General features: G+C 49.0%; 1 protein-coding gene across 1 annotated transcript in view; it reads right to left on the reverse strand.

Moving 5' to 3' along the window:
- The window catches only part of ACVRL1 (activin A receptor like type 1), a 183,519-nt gene extending 161,386 nt beyond the window's left edge, over positions 1-22,133 (reverse strand). Inside the window, exon 1 of the mRNA XM_086963787.1 lies at positions 21,752-22,133. The gene's annotated coding sequence lies outside the window, so the exon portion shown is untranslated. The remainder of the gene's footprint in view (positions 1-21,751) is intronic.
- Positions 22,134-23,437: the final 1,304 nt, after the last annotated feature.

Consider the following 23,437-nt stretch of genomic DNA (forward strand, 5'->3'; position numbering starts at 1 on the left):
GTGTTTGATTTATTGATACATGCCCACAGAGAGCACCTTTGAGGTGCCCCCTGAAACCCTACCAGCTCCGGTGTGCTGACTGACTGGTTTTCGCCAGCTTGCCACCCGAGACAAGCTTCTGACCCACAAGGATGAGGGTCTTTGTTCTTAGGAGGCTAGAAATCAAGGCTGCTTGGGCAGAGGGTGTCTACATCCCCACCCACAGGATGACCTGCAGATTAGCATTCCAAGGCAGGGGAGCTTCAAAGAACCCACTTCCTTTGATATGCGTATATGGCTTCTCGCATAGAAGAGGAAAGTCAACCCCCTTTGTCCAGAGCCTTTTGGCTCCTGGACAAGTGGTAAAATTAGCTAGTCAGATAGGTGTGGCCACCCTCAGGCTTGTACCACCCCTATGATAGGCTACCTGAAGTGGAAGCGACTTTACAAAGTTAGCCATTTTGGTGAAGGTGTACTTAGGAGCTCTGGAACAAGGCTATGCCCACTTCCTACAGGAAGTGGTCATATGGGGACGTAGTGACCAGTGGCTGATACCATCAATCTAAAGTGGTGGGGTGGCCCGGGGGTTAGGGGAATAATAATACATATAAAAAAGACGTATCTGCTGCTACCGGCCGCCTCGGTACTCCTCTCCTCCCGGCAGTCCATGGGCCACACATCACAGGCTCCCCACCCAATCCAGACACTGTTCTCATGCTATACCTACATGAGAGAAGCACCAGGATTGGCCTGAGCGGGATGGTCTAACGTTCGCTCAGGCACAGGGAACCTGTGCGTTTTCTCCACCCAGCTGTGCAACACAGCTGGGTTGGAGAAATCTAACTGCTCATGTCGGTCTGGCCGTCCTAAGATGGCCAGCCAATCCAACATGTACACTTACAGTGCCTACCATTCCACCTCCCTGCCATGGCCTTGCCCCGCCCCAGACTCGCATCAGCCAAGTAGTTCGGGAAAAATTATATGATGATAAAATTGTTTTATTGTCATTTTATTTTTCATCTGCTGCTTCTTAGAAGTGGGGTGATACTCCTCCGTCGTTACGAAGGAGTTGTGCCTGGTAGTGACCGCAGTGGTAGGTGGCCCATTGGCTACTCCCCTAACATCCCTAAATTCAGTATTATGGGAAGGCCTTGGCACCAGAAAACCAGATTGTGATGATTTGCGAAGAAGATCCCTGAAGAGCAGTGAAAGGAGAAGACTGAAGAAGAGCAACTGACTTGGCACCAGCCCTGCCGGCTTGTCTGCTGTTCCCCATCAAACCTACACTAAAGACATCTCGTCCTGCAGCTGTCATGCCTTCAAAGACTGGGAGGATGGCCTGCCTTCAATAAAGACTCAAGACTTTCTGTGGAACAGTGGAACTACTTCCCTGCTTCCTGCAGGCACCCCAAGAAGACCCGTGAGGATTCCGGAATTGCCAAACCCGATGTCACCAAGCACCACACCACTCAATCCCCCCAGCCTAAATTAAAGTGGGCCAATGGTGCCAGCGTGGTCCCCAAGCACTCAAGAGACAGAGGCCACTTTGGGTTCACCCCTGGTGAACTCCCAGATGTCCTTGCAGCCTCTGTTTGTAAGCCTCTTCAATCGCAAGTGCTTCTGGATGAAGTAACTTGGCACTTCAAAGACCCTCTGGACCTGGCCACCCTTGCCCGAGAAGAAGAGGACCATCAATGTCCCCACATCCCATAACATTGTAAGACTTGAACCCTTCCGTTGGTTCAGCCAGACTTGCCTCCCAGTCCAAATCTTCAGCTTCTTTTCCCACAGACCGATCCCCATTGACTAACCTTGGGCACCCGACACTGTATTGCACCACTGCAACCGGCCACTCTAGTGCCTCTGGAGGTGACCGGCTGGTGGTGCCTAGAACCTTGCCCAATACACACCTTAAGTCCCGGAGATTGGTCTTGTAAATCACTGTACTTTACCTGAATGCCGTACTTGTGTTCCTCCCATAGGGTAACATTGCAGCTTCTGGAAAATGAACTGTGTTGACTTTTTAAACAGCAAAGTATTTCTCTTGAAAAACGTACTTACCAAATCGTAGTGATTCTGGTGCCTAAACATATAAAACAAGCATTAAAAATGCAATAGGTCTCGCCTTTCATTAAGTTGAAGCCATTTGTTTTGCTATACAATACCATTAGCAAAGGCAAGACCTATTGCATTTTCAGTGTACTCGGGCCCCTCTGTAAGTCGGGTCGACCCCATCAATCTGGAAGAAATACTTATAACAATTTGGTCAGTTGCTTTGGAGAAAGCATGCAAAACAATAGACCATGTTTGATGGTGTAACACTATACAAACTAACTAGGCACGCTTTGCACTGTTCATACATAAAAGCGTTGAGTAACTACAGACAAACTGATAGAACCCAGAGATTAGAAGCAGAGCCGACTTGTGAAAGACAGAATACTCAGAAGTTTCAGCTGAATTCCCCTGGATTTCCCTCACCTTTGGCTTCAGATCCCTCTAAGATTTGGGGGCAGGAGAGGGGCGTTTGAACTACGTGGGATGGCACACAGCTTCCAGGAGGCATAGAGTGAAGTCCATAATTGGAGAATGGAATAATATGGACAATGCGTATGCAGCTGAATGGGAGGCTAAGATAAGTGAAGGAAGCACCAGTAGTGATCGTGAATGAAAGAGAATGAAACAGAACAAAGGGCCGACAGAAATGGAAGGGAGGCAGTGGCAAGATGAAATAAATGAAAGTTAGGTAGAATAAAAGCATACATATATAGAACTGTTAAAGGAAAACATGATTCCACATAGCTAATTTTTAAATCAAAACCGAAAGCTTTCATTTTCTCTTGTTTCTCTGACGGGGATCCGAGCGAGGTTTCCAGGAACACTGCACAGGGGACGCAATGTCGATAGAGGACTGCGAGGGGGGCCAGAGTTCTCAGCGGCCGTCCCTGACATAGACAAGAGAGAGGAGGAGGCATCCCGAAGAGAGGGCACAAAGTGTGAGCCTCAGTAAAAGTTAAAGCTCAGCGTTCATGAAGTGGGCGCCGCACTGAGGCAGGAAAGCACTTGTTTCATCAAAATAAAACAAGAATTAAAACAAGAAGGAGGGGTGTGGTACAGGGAACAGGCACCCTCAGAAAGCATGCAGCAAAGAAACAAGCTGGGCCAGAGAAATGAATGGCACGTCAGCCGTTGTTGAAGGTAAACGCAGTAATAGCTAAAAAAGTGCTTAGCGGCTAATTAAGAGACACTGTCTCCCACCGCAAGTAAAAGATCCAATCCCAGTGGGCGGGGCCAAAAGTGGACAGGGTGGTAACCAGGAGGGACTAAAAAGCCTCCTGGACAATACTAACACCCCGTTTTGCATAATTGGTGACGCAAAATGACGCGCACCGATAGAAAACACGGGCGGTGCAGAACAAGAGCTTCTCAAATTGTATCGATTCCAAGAAGCCTTCGCACGGCGAGAGTAGCGCATGCGCGCTGCTAATGACAGGCGAGACCTAAAAATATGTGCTATTTTTATAAGTTGGTGTAGAGCTCCTTATTGAGCCATGTGCATCATTTTTGTTGACTATTGTGTGTATTTGCAGATGTTTAACCCCTTCACTGCGCGCAAGATTTCCCCGCTGTGCGGGCCAATTCCAGGCGTGTGCAGATCGAACCGCCCCTGGCCATCCGACGCACACGCCCACCGTGACGTCGGACAGCCCCCAGCCGACCAACGCATGGAAGAGGTTGACACTCCTCTCTGATAAGCCTTAGGCTACTCGACCACACTACCCACTAGAAGAGCACCTTGGGATTGCTAGAGCAAGCCACTGCCCACGTATATGTAAAGCCCTGGACTCTCTGCGCCATATACCTAATTCTGGTATGCCACATAAAGAGCCAACTTTCTACAATTATGTTGTTAAACTACACATCAGGAAGGTAGCACTGCATGGTATAAAGCCATATTGCAATGAGTATGTGAACACTGAGCTTTGCAGAGCCAGTGAAATGTTAAACTGAGCTAAGCGCTTACTGCTGCCACCTGGTGCTACCAATAGATCACAATGTCGACCCCAGGCTGGGCCAACTCGAACTTTCATCCTTCCAAGGCCGGTAAATTCCGTACCATTTGGCAACTGTAGCACTTGCTACTTACAGAAAGCAGAAATTGCTATAAGTGCGATTTTAAAAGCTACACAAAAACTGGTTATAATTAAAGCTTTTGGTTTCCTGCTTTTACATATTTTTACAGGTATATGGAGGCAGAAAATATCTATTTCCCAGCCTGTATTTATTTTTTTTAAATGGGGGGGGGGGGGGGGGGGGGGAGGAAAATGTTCTGTCTAGAGTGTTTTTAATGCTGTCATGACTTTCAGGCCAGTGCCTGTAGGATTGCCAAGCAGAAATTTTAAAAAGTCATAATGTTTCCAATAGATTTTAACGAGCTGCAGGTGTGCTCATGCGTGTTCAGTGCCCCTTATGTATATTGATATTTAGCACTTGGCTTCTTTTAGTGCTAAACTCATCAGGCGTTGAAGTATGAGAATAATATCTGGTAAGGAGAAATGATGAAAAATACCAGCGGCGGCTACTTTAGTAACAAAACATGGATAAACACAGAAAAGAACATCAAAAAAAGGACTAAGGATTTAGACAGACGGAAAATAAATACCATACAACCGGGGAAGCTTGTTACTATTAGGAGAGCTTTGTGCCCTTGGCTTACAAAATGAATTTGGCTTTATGGAATCGCATTATGAGCTTCTTGTGATGAAAAGCGTGTGTCCCGTCTGCCTGGGCCTTGATTCTGAGGTGAAATTCGTGTTAGAGGGTGGCTGGGGAGAATTAGGCCCTCATGGAGAGATTATCATTTCTCTGTTATGAAAACAGACCCTTTTAACTGTATTACAGAAATGTGCTCGATCAGATAATACATGTCTGGGGTCATGGGAGAGTGCAAGGCTGAGCACCGGCTATGAGGCCTGCTTCCAGACTGGGGTTGTGTAGGCGTGGGCCTGCACGTGGGACAGCTAGAACCTAAGGGAGAGAATATGGCCTAGTGGGTGGGGTGGTCGATCTCAAATCGAGGGAACCGGGTTCGAGTCGGCAATAATGCTCAACGTCCAGTGATTCTTGGCAAATCACTTCATCCACCATGTGTCCTTGTGTAATGCAACTGGTGCTCATGTAAAGTGCACTGATACCTTCAGGTCAAGTTCACGCTATATAAAACTCCAGAAAAAATAAATGAATAACCCAACAGACAGGGATGGAATGCAGGCCTGAGAGGTGCATGGGGGCCCCAACCCTTCAGAGGGCTCCCGATCAGCCAAAGGCAAATAAATATATATCTGAGATACGGGAGACTCAGAGACCCCTCGTCACATTATGCAGGGTGCCCCATCATGTTGTGCTACGCCACTGCTAAAAGAGGCGCTGAACCAGATCCCGTTTTAAACCCCAAGCCGCAAAAGTAAACTTCTTGAAGTTAAAAAAAGATATTAGTCACATAAAAAATTATTTCCCTCTGGGAGCATGAGCGGGTAATCAGTGGGCACTTGGGTTTTACATCCCCTCATACATACATCATCTTCTTCTATATTAACCAACCCCGTGTCCTTAAGATGAAATCGTTTTAGCCTGTGTCATTTTCAGTCAACAGCACACAGAATCGAGAGGCTTGCAGTCCCACACTTATTAAGCTGCACATCACTTTTGTATTTGTAAAGCACGGTTCATTTGTAGTTATCTTGGTGCTGAATAACAGACGTTTATTGTTACCCAACGGTCCTCATTTTATCGACCTCAGATGTATAAAAGGCTGAGTGGACCTGCTGGTATTTTAACCTGTGACCATGAGGTCGAACACAGGCCCCTGCAAAGGATGCATTAGTCCACTGAGCCATCAGACATATAAGTGCCATATGAAAAAGAGGATATCGCAACTCCCTTTGAGACGATGATGTAAGCCACTATATTGAATGACAGACTATGGTCCTGCACTAGTATCTTAGCCAGAATATTGATTACCCCAATGTCATGAGGTGAGTGTATAAGGTAAATATAGATGTACTATTAATTCTGGACCTGTGTCCTTTGAAGGTGTATATTGTCAAAGAACATAGGTGTGGGTTAAGAATACTAACTCTGTCCATCTTTATTTTGCACACCATGCCACCTCAGTGTGGACCCAGCTATATGCAAATCAGTCTTGACCCTGCTCCAACAGGAACAGCCCAGCCCTTACTGCCGAGCCAGGTCCACCCTGAACTTAAACACAAGCAACCCAGGAACGATTTCGCTACTGGCACGGTAAACAAAAGAGCAATGGATTTAACCGAGATCTGTGCCTGGGAGTGGATGTTTGATTTGTTGAGCATTCCTTCCATCATTTGTCTGCACAGCATTTATATACTTATCTTCACATTGATGTGGTTTCAATATTATGGATACAATATTTTGGCACTGTGATATAGGTTTATATTTAAAAGTATATCATCATTCACTGGGAACTGAGTACACAAGGAGTTCTTCCAAGTGAATAATTTTAAGGTGCATATTTGGGTGAGTATGTGTGGAAATATATTTAGCTGACAATGTGTATTTTAAGAAGTCCTAGAAACCGATGTTTAGACTTTAAATTAACTTCCCCGCCAGGATAGAAATACCTTTCTTTCAGTGGCGGCTGGTGATATTTGAAAGTGGTGAGGCGCTGCTGAGGAAACGAAACCAAGGACAGCGGCCCTCTAGAGGTGTGAGTATGTGGGCTGCTTCGAGGAGGAGGCGGAGGTGGGCCTGGGGACCTGAGCTGGCTTTTACTGACACCCCTTGCTGGCTAAAGTGCAGCGTCAGTCTGCTTATCTGCTTCCAGTCGCAGCCTGCATTACGGGTGGGGGGGCGGTGGAAATGGGGTTGTCGCGCTGCAGAGGGGATGGGGGAGGCAGGAGGGGTTTAATGGAAAAAAAATTATAAAAGTAAAACTTACCATCCCGAGACCCCCGACTCCCGCCGTCCTGCGCTTTGAATTCCTGCAGTCATCAGGAAGGCAGCCTCCCTCCCCTCCACCAATCACAGTGCTGCAATGGCAGCGTTGTGATTGGTGAGGCCGCTGCCCCACCCGGGTCATTTTCTCTATGTATGCAGCAGCATACATAGAGAACAGAGAGAGTGAGCGGTGTGGCTCGAGGGCAGGGGGGAGTGGTTTGCCCACTGTTGTTCATACTGATGGTTTGGGCGGCCTCATATGTATGCAGCAGCATACATAGAGAACAGGGAGAGTGGGCGGTGTTGCTCGAGGGCAGGGGGAGTGGCTTGCCCACTGTTGTTCATACTGACTGTTTGGGCGGCCTCAGTCAGTAAGGCTTGCTCTTACAACAGTAAGAACAACAGTGGGCAAACCACTCCCCCCTGCCCTCAAGCAATACCGCCCACCCCCAACCAGGAACTTCTGCTTTCTCGCCGTGCGAGAAGGCAGAAACATAAATGGTAGTTATTACCATTTATGTTTCTGCCTTCTCTCACGGCGAGAAAGCAGGGGGGCGGCGCCCAAACACCCATATAGAGGATCCTGCCACAGCTTTCTACTCATTTCATGACATTTACACACATCATGAGAGCAGTGAAAGGGTTAAACTGCTCCATATTTATTGTTTAAGAGCATACATGCCCTTCAATATTTTCTTCAATGAAGGTTTGGGACAAATTTATGATGGAATGATTTGCACCCTACTGAAGGCTTAAGTAATCATCCTGGAAGGTGAAACAACAGACCGTTCTCTTTATAAATTCTCTTTAAATAGAAACATTCTATTTATATTTCCTAATGTTCTTTATACGATTCAGCGGTCCATTTTTGACATCCTCAATGGGGAAACAATAAGACTACAATACTTTCTAGAATGTATGGCCAAAGGCAAGCCCGTCTGTGCCTGGACCATGCCGAGCACCAGGAACTCTGGTTCTTCCACCTCGCACACCTACACCACCACAGACCTTAGAGCCCTGGATCCTTGGTGCATCGACAACAACTGCTACCCCACATCTTCAGGCACCACCAGCAGTCCTTTCTCCTGCCAGCACTGCCATTTCACTTGCAACACAGATGCAACCAACACCACAAGAGATACTGCCAAAGAGACAGCAAGAAGGACTGCATCCACTGCGCCTACCGAGACCACCATGGCACAACTCCAGTGCATTACACTCGAAGCATGATCACTCAGCAAGCATGCCATGGAGATCTGGGACACAATCTCATGCCTCACCCAGGACATCATCTTCTTCACAGAGACCTGACTGAATGCCCTCTCCGCGTCAGACATTGCCATCACCACCCCTGAAAACTACAAGATACCACATCAGGACCGAACCAACAAACACAGAAATGGAATTGCTATCATCTACAAGGATACCATTTGCTGCATGACCTCCTCATACAACTTGACCACGATAATGGAACATCTCAACTTCCAACTTCACACAGAAGTAAGAAGCACCATTAGGGGCACCCTTGCCTACAGACCACCAAAACCACACCCCAGCTTCTCCAACGCCATCCCTGACCTCATCGCCCCAATCACCATTGACTGTCAGCACTACATTTTCCTAAGTGATCTTAACTTCCAACTTGATGAACCTAGCGACACCAACACTTCTTCCCTCCTGGAAAGCATGGGCAACACCGGCCTCTCCACAGGGCACATGCTTGACCCCCTTTTTCACACCCAGCTACATAGTCAAATATAACCATGACTCACAGCTCGCCTGGAATGATCACTACAGCTTCCACTTCACCATCTCAAGATCCACCAACACTGGCACCATGCACCCCAACTTCCCACACAGAAACAGGAAAAAGATATCAGAAGACCAGTGGAACAATGCTCTCAACTCCCACCTCCCAGACACAACATACATCCCAGAACTGGCTGGGAAGAACTTCTCCCAGTGGATCAGAGAATGCATCAACACAATCGCCCTGCCAAGCCAACCACACCCAAAGGACCTGTCAGAAGAGATAGCTAGTTCACCGAATAGCTGGAATCCACCAAATGCAACTTTCAGCAACTAGAAAGGAAGTGGTGCATCAGCACCACTGCCTCCTGAAAGAAACAAAGAAGACCGCCCAGCAGACCACATAAAAACCAGCACAAAATGCAGCAAGGAGTTCTTCACCATCATGAAGGAGTTCAACATACCTGCAGCAATCGAGAACAACATTACACCCTCCCAAGAACTGTGTGACAACCTGGTGGAATTCTTTCATGACATGATTAGCGTCATCTATGAAAACTTCAAACAAAAACCCCCACCGCCGGAAGCATGAGCCTGCTCACACCTATGAACACAAACCTTAAACACCGGCTCACCCATTGGAACCCTCTCTCAACTCAAGCCACAATCTCCATCATGAACTCTGTGCATTCAGGAGCACCCACTGACCGATTACCCACCACGTCTTCAACCTCAGGAGCATGACGATTGGCAATAAACTCAAGAAAGTCCTAAATACCTCCATCACCTCAGCCTCCTTCCTTGAGGACTGAAAACACTCTGAAGTAAGTCACCTCCTGAAGAAGAAACCATCCACTGACACTACAGAACCAAAGAACTACCAGCCCATCACCCTGCTTCTCTTTCTAGCAAAGGTTCTCAAGAAGGCAATCAACCTGCAATCCACCGAACACCTGGAAGACAACAACCTCCTGGACCCCTCTCATTCCGGATTCCAAGCCAACCACAGCACTGAGACAGCCCTGATCACAGCCACCAACGGCATGAGGGCGCTCCTGGACCAAGGCGAAAATGGCAGCCCTCATCCTCCTGGATCTGTCAGCTGCCTTTGACAGCATTTCCCATCACATCCTGATCAACAGACTCCACCACATCAGAATCTAGGGAGACGCCATCAAATGTATTGCATCATACCTCACCGGAAGAACCCATTCTTCTCGGAACCCAAAAAGATCATCTACGGCATCCCCTGAGGATCGTCCCTCAGCCCCATCTCCTTCAACATGTACATGACACCCTTGGCCATCCCTGTCAGATCACACTGTATGCCACAAGGTGACGCTGTCTGGCTACGTTAGAGATGACCACAAGAACAGTTCATTATTAGATCAATATACATTAAAAATTACTATTACTTACCGCCCAGGCCATTCTTATAGCTTGGGCAGCCTGAAATAGTCTGATTTGTCACGCTTGGAGGAGTGTGATGGTTAGTATAGTTGTATTGTTACTATCATTGGTAGCGCTTGCAGGGTCAATGAGTGGTGCAGTGGCCTCCTGATGAGAGCCTTAGCACTTATTTTTTTCACAAATTAAGCACTAATTCAATCAGTAGGATTAGCAGGTTTTTTACTAATGGGTTCTAGTGTTATTTGAGCTTTGAATTTTGTGCTTTTTATTGTTTGTGCGACTTTGATATTAACGGTTTGTAAGGTTATTTTGGTCTGGGATTTTAGAAGTTAGTAAAGTTTATGGGGGCTTCCGATTTTGGCAGTTTGTAAGGCTATTGTTGGCTCTGATTTAAGCACATACATAGGGCCAGATTTGAACAATGTTTATGGTTTGGGTGGGCTCTAATTTCAGATGTGTAAACAGTTAAAGTGACTCCAAATTTAACAGTTTGTAAGGTTAGGGGGACCTCGGATTTTAGCATTCCTCAAGGTTAGTTAATCTGGAGCTGATTTTAACAATTTTTACACTTATTGTGGTCTTAGGTTTTGGAAGTTAGAAAGGTTTGTGGGGTTCTGATTTGGGAGTTTGTAAGACGATTGTGAGCTTTGATTTTGTTCATGTTTGCACAATTTCCGATTTTTGCAGGTTGGATGATTAGATTGAGCTCTGATTTTAGAGGTTTGTTGTGTTCATGTGGGCTTCCATTTTAACAGTTTGTAAGGCTATTGTGAGCTCTGATTTTAGACTTAAGTAAGGTTACAGAGGCTCTGATTTTAGCACATTTCAAGGTTAATATAGGATCAGGTTTTAACAGTGTGTACGGTTTGTGTGGGCTCTAATTTCAGATGTATGAACGGTTAGTGTGGCTCAGAATTTAACAGTCTATATGTTCAGTTTGAGCTCTGTAAAATATTGCAACGTTTTTTTGTGCTCTGTGATTAAAAATATTAGTAAGGGTTGTTTCGTTCTTATTTTAGCAGTTTGTAAGGTTATTGTGAGTTTTGATTTTAGTTGTTCATATAAGCAAAATTTTTGATTTTTATACGTTAGTGACTGATTTTAGAGATTTGTAGTACTCATGTCACGTGGGCTTTCATTTCAGCAGCTTTTATAGTTAGCGGGGCTCTGATTTTAGTACATTTTAAGGCTAATATATGATCTGATTTTAAGACTGGGTACGGTTTGCGTGGACTCTAATTTCAGCTGTATGAACCGTTAGAATGGCTCGGATTGTAAGGCTAGTGAGTATGGCTCTGATTGTGGTGGTTTGTAAGGTTAGTGTAAGGTGTTGTTTTAGCAGTCAGTAGGGCGGGTGTGTCTTTGATTTTAGCAGTTTATAAGGTACTGTGAGTGCTGGTTACGTCTCGCCTAAGCAGCACTTGTGCTGTCTCTTCGAGACATGCTGTATGCAGGTATGGACTAGAAGCTCTGCCCATTACACGCCCATCTTTTCAATTGGTGTTCTGTTTAATTCAGATACTCTGTCCACCACCACCCCCTTTTCTGAATCGTTTTGTCCACCATAAGCGTGGAAGGGTATACTCAGATGTGAGTCCCTTGCTCATTGCACCATCAGGATTCAAGCAAGCCGGGCCGAAGACGGCTGAAATGCCAGAAACCGGTCCCCGGAAGCTTGTTTCCTTCCCAGTATAAGAATTGGCTTGGTAGTTTGGTCTGCCCTGTTCCCATGATGCACTGGGCCAGGGACAGACTAATTTGCATATAGCCAGGTTCTGAACTGGGATGGTGCAGTGAGCTAAAAAACGGTGATGGATCAAGCCCTGATCTGTTGACTGGGTATGAGTGTTCTGTTTAATTCAGATACTCTGTCCATCACCACCCCCTTTTCTGAATCATCTTTTCAATTGGCTCATGTTATTGTCCTTTCTAAATGGTTGCTTTTGATAGGTCAATAGGCTTAGTAGTCTCTCCTTCGTACCGCCTTTTCTCCTTTTGTAACCTCCCATGAGGACTGGCCCTTTCTTACTTGTGTGATTACTCGGTATGTGATAATTACAGTCTTGAGCACTATTTTCTTTAATGGTTTTCTCCTGCCTGTAACAACAGCAGCCTGTTGCAGGCAGGAGAAAAACATTTACGAAAATAGTGCTTGAGGCTGTAGTGTGTTTGCTGCGCCAAACGCTGCATGCCTTTTTTTCTGTTTAGTCCTTCGAATCTGTAATGTATTTGCGGCGCTTAACACCACATGCCTTTTTTCTGTTTAGTCCTTTGCGTATAACAAAATTAAATAAATAGAAAGCTAATGTGCGGTCGCCATTTTTTCCCAATTTGTTTGCTTTTGCTTCAATCGCGGCACTTGTGCTTTAGCTTTAAACATCTTAAGCTAAAGTGTGGGAGCCGCGGTTGCTTCAAAAGCAAAGAAATTGAAAATAATGTTTTTCTATTTCTTTACTTTTGAAGCAATCGTAATCACCAGCGCTTTAGCTTAAAATGTTTAAAGCTACAGCACGGGCACCGCAATTGTTTTCCTTGCTGTATATAAGCATGGCTCCTCTGCTTCCTTCTACAATCTACACAGCGGAGCCATGCCTGTTGTCTCTTGAGAGATGCCTTATCACTCTCCTGTGTTTACAGCTGCTATGTACAATGTGCCATCTTTCTGCAAGTCAGATCTTAATTATGCCTCTGTGGTGAGCTTGTGTGCATCACATAAGACAATCCATGCTGGTCTTTGCCTCAAAAGATACATATTAGTCTAAAATGGCTTGTAATTAGGGTGACAAGGCGTCCCTGTTTTGCCTGGACGGTCCCAGTTTTTCACCTGCTGTCCCAGCAGATTTCAAGAAATTTAGCTCATATCCCGGTTTTCATAGAGGGTCGACTGAAAACGGTGGGAGGGGTTTTTTCTGTTTTACAAAGCAGGGATAGTTAGCAGTTGTTTCAAGAAAGCAATTTTAATTAACGGGCAAGCTACTGACTTTAAAAATTGGATTTTATGTATGTTCTTACTGCCTGTTCTGTAATTCTCTGCTGAGGAGCGCTCTCATCGCTTGAAGTAAAACTGTAGTCCTTCTATTTTTGTGAAATGTCCCCGTTTTTGGCTTTAAAATTCTGGTCACCCTACATGTAAATCAACATATATGGGAGGAGGTGTGGCCTAACGGCAGAGCTGCCCACTTTGGAACTGGCAGACCAGATTGAGTCCCGGTGGCAGCTCAACATCCTGTGATCCTAGGCAAATCACCTCCCCTACACGTGCTTAAAATATAAATAAATAACAACGAACATGACCTTCGGTAAAGTAATCTGGTTCTTAGGTCAAATGATCCAGTATCATTGGCCCCTTTGCGCTACAGACTGCAAAAAAACCAGTAGCATTTGCAATGCAATAGGTCTCGCATCTGCAAGAGTTTGAGCGATTGGCATTGTAAATGACAATGCCTTTTGTTTATGTGGTTTGAAAACCTGCAAGGGGTGCGTAAACACACACTTTGTACTTCTACTCCTTGGTTACAGAGAAGCAAGGCTAGCAGTAAAAGAGATGCAGTTATTGGCTGCCTTGCTTCTCGTAAGCAACGACTATAAGTACAAAGTGCGTGTTTATGCACCGCTTGCAGGTTTTCAAAACGCATAAAGGCATTGTCATTTACATTGCCAATTGTTCAAACTTTTGCAAATGCGAGACCTATTTCATTGCAAATGCTTGTTTTAAAACTCCCCAGGTGAGCGCAAGCAACCATTTGAGCACGTTCTATGGTTAATCTGAGCTCTGCTTTTAGAGGTTTGTATGGTCGATGTGGCTCTGATTTTAGCGATTTGTAGGGTTCCCACAAGCTGTCATGTCTGTAGTTTGTAAAGATAGTAAGCTCTGTTTTTTGTTGTTTGCAAACTTACGATGAGCTTTGGTTTTGAAAGTTTGTAGGGCTAGTGCAGACACATTTTAGCAGTTTGTAGGGTTGATGTGAGATATTACTTTAGCAATTTTTCAGGTTAGTACAGAGAAGTGAAGACAAAAGAAGAGGAGCGGCCGAAAGATGGGCTGAAGAAAGACGCCCAAAGGGAAGCAACACAAGAAGACTTAACAGAACAAAGACCAAAAAGAGAAGGCAAGAAGTCCAAGAAACTGATTGAGGAGATGCAGAAACGGAGACCCGTGGACACACTTTTTCTTCTCTTTTTCTTCCTTTGCCTGACTCTGTTATGGCTGCTCTGTTGTTTACAATGTCCTTTTCTTTGATGTCCTCTTTAAGATGGCCGCCGCTCTTCTCGCGAGATTTCGCGCTCGAAATCTCGCTCTCGCCTGACTTTGAAATGGCCGCCCACCACGCTCTCGCCTCCAATTGGTCCAGCCGCCTGGAACTAAAATGGCCGCCGAGACTCTCAGCCTCTCGCGAGAGCTCGCGCGTCCAATTTCGAAGCTTCGCGCTTACCGCGGATGTTTCTTTTCTTGCTTCAGAGGCGGTCAGGTGGGCTCCGATATCGCTCTTCTCCTCCTTTCTTCTTCTCACCACTGATCCAGGGTGGGCACCTGGTTACTCCTGATGCGTGTGAACGTCGATCCACACGTCGATCTACGCGTCGATCTGCGCGTCGGCTCGTTTCCCCTCGTCGCCAGTTGTCATGTCCTTGTAGCCGGACTGCCGATACACCAGACACAGGACACAGGTGAGGGTATGTAGTCTTTCTTTATTGTCTTTGCAGCAGCCAGCCTCAGCACGTCCTGTCCCCTTGATCCGTCCTCTTGGTGTCCGTCCCCTTCCTGTCCCCTAGCAGGATGTGGTGTCCGGTGACCTGGTCACCTCCCTCATGACCCACAGGGTCCTAGTGTCCCCTCCTGTCCAGTCGCCCATCTGTCAGGTCACTACATACAGGATTCGATTTTAGTAGGTTCGTCTGGCCTCTAATTTTTGCAGTTTGTAGGGTCAAAAAAACTCTAATTTTAGAGGCTTATAAGGTTAGTGGGTTCTGATTTTAGAGATTTAGAAGGTTAGTACGGACTTTAGTTTCAAAAGCTTTTAAGGTGTGTGCGGGATCTAATAATAGCAGCTGGTGAGCTTGTTGTGGGGTTTGAAGTCAGCAGTTTACAGATCTCAGAACTTCACTGTCTTTGTTTTTAGGGTGAGCTCTGCTTTCAGAACTTTGCAGGGACGTCGTTAGCAGTTTATAAACCTGGGGTGGGCTCTGATTTCAGCAGTTTATTGGGGTATTACGCCAGGCGTAGCTATCAATAGTGTACCAGGTGCAGTCGCACCGGGGCCCGCAGGTGTGAGGGACCCTCTGGATCCTAATGAGATGTTTTTACAATAAAAACAGGGGATGGGGCTTCCTCTTTGCTTGCATTGGGGCTCCTGTCAGCTTTCCGAGCCCATGGGTACCAAAGGCTCTGTCCGGGTGATTTCAGCAGCCCTAAGAGTCAGCCAGCCAGACCTCAAGGCTCAGATGGTTATCACATCCACGCATTTTTGAATTCCCATCGTCCCAAAAGTCCCAAGTGTTCCCGCTCAGCAGTCTCTATTCTTGAGTCAGTCTGGGTCCAAAGTAAACATGTTTCAGACTTCCAGCCCCTAAGCCTCCCCCATTCTCGGCTCCCCCTATTGACTCTGAATAAACAGGTCTTGGGTATTCTAAATGTGGCTCTCATCTGTGTCTTTTAACCCGTTTTCTTTTAATAAATGTTGATTTCTTCTGTTTCCTGCTATTCAGTAACCGGCCCCCACCCGTCGCCATAGCAGCCAGAACAGGAATCAAGATAGGGAGATGTTGGCTCTGATGGGACAGTGAGTCACGCACACAGAACCAGGCGGTGACCCAGATACACTCTGTCCCAGAAGCCAGACAGGCCAGATGTGGACCAGATAAACTCGCCCCCAGAACCCAAGCAGACCCGGGGCCCAGAGGTGGAGCAGATATACTGTGCCCCAGAACCCAGGCAGACCCGGGGCCCAAAGGTGGACCAGATATACTGTGCCCTACAACCCAAGCAAACCCGGGGCCCAGAGGTCGACAAGGCACACTCTGCCCCAGAACCCTAGCCGACCTGGGGCCCAGATGTTTACCAGATATACTGTGCCCCAGAACCCAAGCAGACCCGGGGCCCAAAGGTGGACCAGCTATACTGTGCCCCAGAACCCAAGCAAACCCGGGGCCCAGAGGTCGACAAGGCACACTCTGCCCCAGAACCCGAGCAGACACGGGGCCCAAAGGTGGACCAGATATACTGTGCCCAGAACCCAAGCAGACCCGGGGCCCAGAGGTTGAGCAGATATACTGTGCCCCAGAACCCAAGCAGACCCGGGGCCCAGATGTTAACCAGATATACTGTGCCCCAGAACCCAAGCAGACCCGGGGCCCAGAGGTGGACCAGATATACTGTGCCCCAGAACCCAAGCAGACCAGGGGCCCAAAGGTGGAGCAGGCACACTCTGCCCCAGAACCCATGCAGACCCGGGGCCCAGAGGTCGACAAGACACACTCTGCCCCAGAACAAAAGCCGACCTGGGGCCCAGATGTTAGCCAGATATACTGTGCCCCAGAACCGAAGCAGACACGGGGCCCAAAGGTGGACCACATATACTGTGCCCCAGAACCCAAGCAGACCCGGGGCCCAGATGTTAACCAGATATACTGTGCCCCAGAACCCAAGCAGACCCGGGGCCCAGAGGTGTACCAGATATACTGTACCCCAGAACCCAGGCAGACCCGGGGCCCAGAGGTGGACCAGATATACTGTGCCCCAGAACCCAAGCAGACCCGGGGCCCAGATGTTAACCAGATATACTGTTCCCCAGAACCCAAGCAGACCCGGGGCCCAGAGGTGTACCAGATATACTGTACCCCAGAACCCAGGCAGACCCGGGGCCCAGAGGTGGACCAGATATACTGTGCCCCAGAACCCAAGGAGACCCGGGGCCCAGAGGTGTACCAGATATACTGCACCCCAGAACCCAGGCAGACCCGGGGCCCAGAGGTGGACCAGATATACTGTGCCCCAAAACCCAAGCAGACCAGGGGCCCAAAGGTGGAGCAGATATACTCTGCCCCAGAACCCAAGCAGACCCGGGGCCCAGAGGTCGACAAGGCACACTCTGCCCCAGAACCCAAGCCGACCGGGGCCCAGATGTTAACCAGCTTTACTGTGCCCCAAAACCGAAGCAGACACGGGGCCCAAAGGTGGACCAGATATACTGTGCCCCAGAACCCAAGCAGACCCGGGGCCCAGAGGTGGAGCAGATATACTGTGCCCCAGAACCCAAGCAGACCCGGGGCCCAGATGTTAACCAGATATACTGTGCCCCAGAACCCAAGCAGACCCGGGGCCCAGAGGTGTACCAGATATACTGTACCCCAGAACCCAGGCAGACCCGGGGCCCAGGGGTGGACCAGATATACTGTACCCCAGAACCCAGGCAGACCCGGGGCCCCGTGGTGGACCAGATATACTGTGCCCCAGAACCCAGGCAGACCCGGGGCCCAGAGGTGGACCAGATATACTGTGCCCCAGGACCCATGCAGACCCGGGGCCCAGAGGTGTACCAGATATACTGTGCCCCAGAACCCAAGCAGACCTGGGGCCCAGAGGTGTACCAGATATACTGTGCCCCAGAACCCAAGCAGACCCGGGTCCCAGAGGTGGAGCAGATATACTGTGCCCCAGAACCCAAGCAGACCCGGGGCCCAGAGGTGTACCAGATATACTGTGCCCCAGAACCCAGGCAGACCCGGGGCCCCGAGGTGGACCAGATATACTGTACCCCAGAACCCAAGCAGACCCGGGGCCCAGATGTTAACCAGATATACTGTGCCCCAGAACCCAAGAAGACCCGGGGCCCAGAGGTGTACCAGATATACTGTGCCCCAGAACCCAAGCAGACCCGGGGCCCAGATGTTAACCAGATATACTGTGCCCCAGAACCCAGGCAGACCCGGGGCCCAGAGGTGGACCAGATATACTGTGCCCCAGGACCCATGCAGACCTGGGGCCCAGAGGTGGACCAGATATACTGTGCCCCAGAACCCAGGCAGACCCGGGGCCCCGAGGTGGACCAGATATACTGTGCCCCAGACCCAAGCAGACCCGGGGCCCAGATGTTAACCAGATATACTGTGCCCCAGAACCCAGGCAGACCCGGGGCCCAGAGGTGGACCAGATATACTGTGCCCCAGGACCCATGCAGACCTGGGGCCCAGAGGTGGACCAGATATACTGTATCCCAGAACCCAGGCAGACCCGGGGCCCCGAGGTGGACCAGATATACGTGCCCCAGGACCCATGCAGACCCGGGGCCCAGAGGTGTACCAGATATACTGTGCCCCAGAACCCAAGCAGACCTGGGGCCCAGAGGTGTACCAGATATACTGTGCCCCAGAACCCAAGCAGACCCGGGGCCCAGAGGTGGAGCAGATATACTGTGCCCCAGAACCCAAGCAGACCCGGGGCCCAGAGGTGTACCAGATATACTGTGCCCCAGAACCCAGGCAGACCCGGGGCCCCGAGGTGGACCAGATATACTGTGCCCCAGAACCCAGGCAGACCCGGGGCCCAGAGGTGGAGCAGATATACTGTGCCCCAGAACCCAGGCAGACCCGGGGCCCAGAGGTGGACCAGACACACTCTGCCCCAGAACTCAGGAGAGTAGGGGGGGGGGGGGGGGGGCAGAGGAGGAACAAAGACACTCTACCCCCCTCCCCAAAGAAAACGCAGTCAGACCTGGGACCCAGAGGTGGACCAGATACACTTTGCCCCCCAGAATCCAAGTAGACCTGTAGCCCAAAGGTTGAGCAGATATACTCTTCCCCAGAATCCAAGCAGATCCGGGGCCCAGAGATCGACAAGACACACTCTGCCCCAGAACTCAGGAGAGAGGGGGGGAGCAGGAACAGACAAACTCTACCCCCCCCCCCCGCAAAAAAAACGCAGTCAGATCTGGGGACCAGAGGTGCAGCAGATACAGTCTGCCCAGAACTCAGGACAGCAGGGGCTAGAGGAGAAGCGATACACTTAACCTCAAAACCTTGCAGACCTGGGCCCCAGATGTGGCCTAGATACACTCTGCCCGACAAATCAAAACAACAGGGGCCAGAAGAGGAACAGATACGCTTTACCCTCCAGAACCAGGCAGCCCTATGGCCCAGAGATCTCCCAGACTCAATCTGCCTCAGAACTCGAGGGCAAGGGCCTGGAGGTGGGCCAGGTACCCTCTACCCCCCAGAACTAGGCAATAATGGGGAATGAGGTGGACTAGATACACTCCTCCCACAGAACCCAGGCAGACCTGAGCACAGGGGTAGACCAGAGACACCTTGCCCCATTGACTCAGAATAGCTAAGGCCCAGAAAGGGGGCAAATACCCAGGCAGTGCTGGGGCACAGAGATGGCAAAACACACTCTTCGCCTGACCCCACGCAGGCCTGGAGCCTGAAGGTGTGCCAGGTACACTCTGGAACAGAGTGTCCTGGGGCACAAAGGTGCACTTTGTCCAGCATGCCCACAGACACGGGCAGTGTCCCCAGGCAGACGGAGTCTACAGAGTAAGACCAGATATAATGTGTTGACAGAACATGGGCAGAACTAAGGTACAAAGGCAGAATTCTTGCAATCTGCTGCCCAGGACCCAGAGACAGCTGGTCACAGAGTTCTATCCAGATACGCCCCAGGCCCACAGTCATCCAGGCTCTTTCAAAGCATATAAATTAGAGGGCAAAAAATCACTGATTATGTTTCCTTATGATAAAACCAAACTTATAGTAACTCACAAATCTTATTATAGTCTGAAATACAAGAGCATGCGTGATTGGCTGATGCAGCTATACATTCTCCTGGGTACTGAGTCAAACCTGGAGTGTTTTCATGAGTTTCTCTTAAGCTCAGCCTATTAACGCTATAGCTCTTTAGCAAGAGTAGCTGGAATACTGCGCTGTAAAATGGATCGCCTAGCTGTATTTCTGAAAATTCTTTCTTGGGGAGCACCTCACCCACTCCCAAAAGTCTCCTACTGGGGTTGATGTTATGCCTGCGGGTGGAACAAGCAAGAATGAAAACAACTCAACTTCCAAAATACGTTTTTGTTGCAAAACGAGCAGGGCCACTCGTATTATACAATGCTGCCACCTCATCCACCATTGGCTGCAAAATCTACAGATTTCAACAACAAAAAATTGTTTGTAGCTCAAACGGTGAAAAGTTACTAAAAATGTGGCACCACTGGTTGTCGCGCCGTGGAAAGCTCTTCGCAAAGCTTGACTGGTCACCTTTCTGTTGCCTTTTTTCTATATTTGGGTGCTGGAATGATACTAATGAGGTGACTCCTTTGCCCGGGAACTCTTACCGTGTGCAAAAATTCCCAAAATAATATAGTAATACTAATACAAAATGTGCGGCATTACACCACATGATTTGTCGTTTCTTGCTGCAATAGTTAGTCAAACCTGCCGCATAATTCCAGTGGCCTGCGTGTACGTATCACTACACTCTCAGCCACTGTCTTCATCGAGACTGGCAACGATCTATCATTCAACAGAACACAGAACTCCCAACACACATCGACGTGGTTTTGTTCTGCCTCTATTTATGTATAACAGTTACAGCACCCATTACCAGGCGCTAAAGCCACATTCCTGACAGTCCTGCACCCCTGTAGGGCAGCGGGCACCCGGGCCATTATGGAAGACGTGTAAGCGACAAGGTACAGCCCTCTGGCCTCGCCCATCAAACACCAGGCACACTGAACACATCATTCACCTGGTGGCACCACTGTGCGTGCATCTTCCATGCGGTGTTATGGAAACCTCAGAACCCTTCAGAGTGATCCTCGGACAATGGTAAGCGCTTCGAGGCCATACCAATAGCAGAATGGGCGCTACACAAATGCCAATACCATAACCCGAAACAACCTTTCTCTCTGCAAGATTGATGTATTAAAGGCATTGTCACCTCAAGAGACTCTCCAGTTCCTCAAAAACCCCTCTGACTCCAGGGAAGGAAAGCCCCAGCCCCATGGCTCAACTTGTCCCATGGTTGCCGGTTCTCGTCTGTGTAGCCAAAACACGTTTTTCACATTCGGAGTTTGACAGCAGAGCTAAAGAGTAAGGCAGAAAAGCGATAAAGTATGGGGAAGAAAAAGATAGGAAAACATTGACAGAGGAAAAAAGAAGGGAATACAAAATGAACTGACAAGCGTGACAGAAAAGGTATGAAGTGTAGGATGGAGTAAGAAAGGCATGAGAGGGAATCAGGACTAAGGCTTCAAGCCGCTGTAATTACACCAAACACGAGGAGCCACATGCCAAGAAACTTCCGAAAGTGAACATCAGTTTACATTCTAAGCGGCAGCCCCGACAAACTAGTTTGTGCACTCGGAGGTCGTGTAAGCGCCTGGCTGCTTGTAACAAGTTTGAGCGCTAGACAAACGAGTCAGCTGTGATTATCCACACACACCTCATCTACAGCATCCTAGAAAGGAATGTTGCCACAGAACCAAGGCTAGTGCATGAACGGGCTCACTAGGAGCGCCTACTTTTAAATATCCACTATTCGTGCCAAACACTCAGAATAAATGTCACTTAGAGTCACAGGCACCAGTGTGGTATACACTGTTATAAACAGCCGGCTTCTTAAAACTATTTTTTTTTAACGAATTACCTGTGCAGCTTCCGTAGTCTGTTTCCCGCTCCGGCTCCAAGAAGGGGGCTTAGAGGGGCCTCATGGCGCTATGCTGACTAGAGGCAGACTGTGGCTCTCCTTCTCCTTCTCTATCGCGCTCCTCTCTTCCTCTGCCTTCTTCTTCAGAGACTCCTTCGCTATTTTCGTCCTTTCCTCCTCTCTTACTCTCCTCCCGTTTTCCTCTCCCTTTCTCCTTTGCCCCCACTCGTGCTCTCCCTTTTTGTTCCCTCGGAGCTCTTCCTCCCCCTTCTATAGTTCCCTTCTCTCCTCCTCCGTTCCTCTCCCGAGCAGCTCTGATTCCCTTTCGCTGGCTCCTCGGCGGCTCGCTTCCCCTCTCTCGTTTCCTCCTCCCTCTCTGAATAACCCAGGCATTCTGTGTGTTTTTTCTCAGTCAAACAATCCCGGCACTTCCTGTTCCCTTTACGCTAAGTCCAGGGCGCATCGTCTCGTGACTCGGTTCCTTTTTAGGGACCCGGCAGTCGTGGGAACCGGGCCTTCAGAGAGGGCTGAACGAGAGGCTGTCGGAAACTGTCAGCCGGGGCGGCGCGGGTTCGAGTGTCTGGGAGGGAGAGGGCTGATGGCGAGACGGTGAACATGGTGACCAGGGCAGGAGTGGGAACCCAAGACAGCCCTGGGAAACGTGTCAGTCCGCTCCTTTCCCCTCTGTCTCTCTCTGTACCCCCTCGCCTCCCTCATGCCTTCTGTAAGTACCCGGGGGAAGCTGGAGAAAGTGACAGAGGCGCCAGCAGTGTTCTCTTGCCTTAAAACAAGCAATTGCAAAACCAGTAGGTCTCCCCTATGCGAGCTATTGGCTTTGTCAATGTTTTATTTTTATTTTTTAGAAATGTTGCACAGGAGCACCGCTGCTAGCACTCAGAACCATCTGGGACCCCAAAGCAGCACTGGTCGGAGTCAATGCTCCCCCCGCTCCCCCCGCTCCCCTCCCCCCTCCCAACGCAGCTCCACCATTGTGGGTCTGCCCTTAGTGCCACTCGAGCTCCTCCTTTGGTAGGGGTTCGAGACCCTCCTCCACCACATGCTTCTCCCTGCACCTCATCCCTGGTGGTCTAGAAGAAGAGCTTGCTCGTCTGCTAGTCCACTCTGTGTACATATCACCTTTTTAGGTCTGGCCAATTCCATCCCGCAGGGATGATAGGCGGGATTTATAGTAAGCAATCCGAAAAGTCTACCCAGCTGCGGATCGCATACAGTTCATGTGAGCCAGGTGCGTGCACAGGAATTCGCTCCCCCTACCCCTCCCACAAAGCAAGACAAGACAAGAACATTAAAGCGACCGCGGCCGCTCTGATTCCATTTGCCACCAGCCACTTCACGCCCTCCGCAGGTCATAAACAGGACCATCCGTTCTTGAATCGGAATGCTGGCATGGTTGCCCAGCCCCCCTCCCAGCGCTGCCTGATCTTCTTCAAACGGTACAGAAGGGGGTAGTAATGGACGGAGCATATGAACCAATCAAACACTCACACCCAGTCAAAAGATCTGGGTTTATTCCATCACCGTTCTTTAGCCCACTCTGCCACCTCAGTTCAGACATGGCTATATGCAAATCAGTCTGACCCTGTGCCTCATGGGAACAGTCCAGCCTGAACTGCCAAGCCATGCCTTTCCTGGACCGGAAGCAAGCTTCCGAGGACCGGTTTCTGG

This window comes from Lissotriton vulgaris, chromosome 1_1 (assembly GCF_964263255.1).
Source record: "Lissotriton vulgaris chromosome 1_1, aLisVul1.2, whole genome shotgun sequence".
Taxonomy (NCBI): domain Eukaryota; kingdom Metazoa; phylum Chordata; class Amphibia; order Caudata; family Salamandridae; genus Lissotriton; species Lissotriton vulgaris.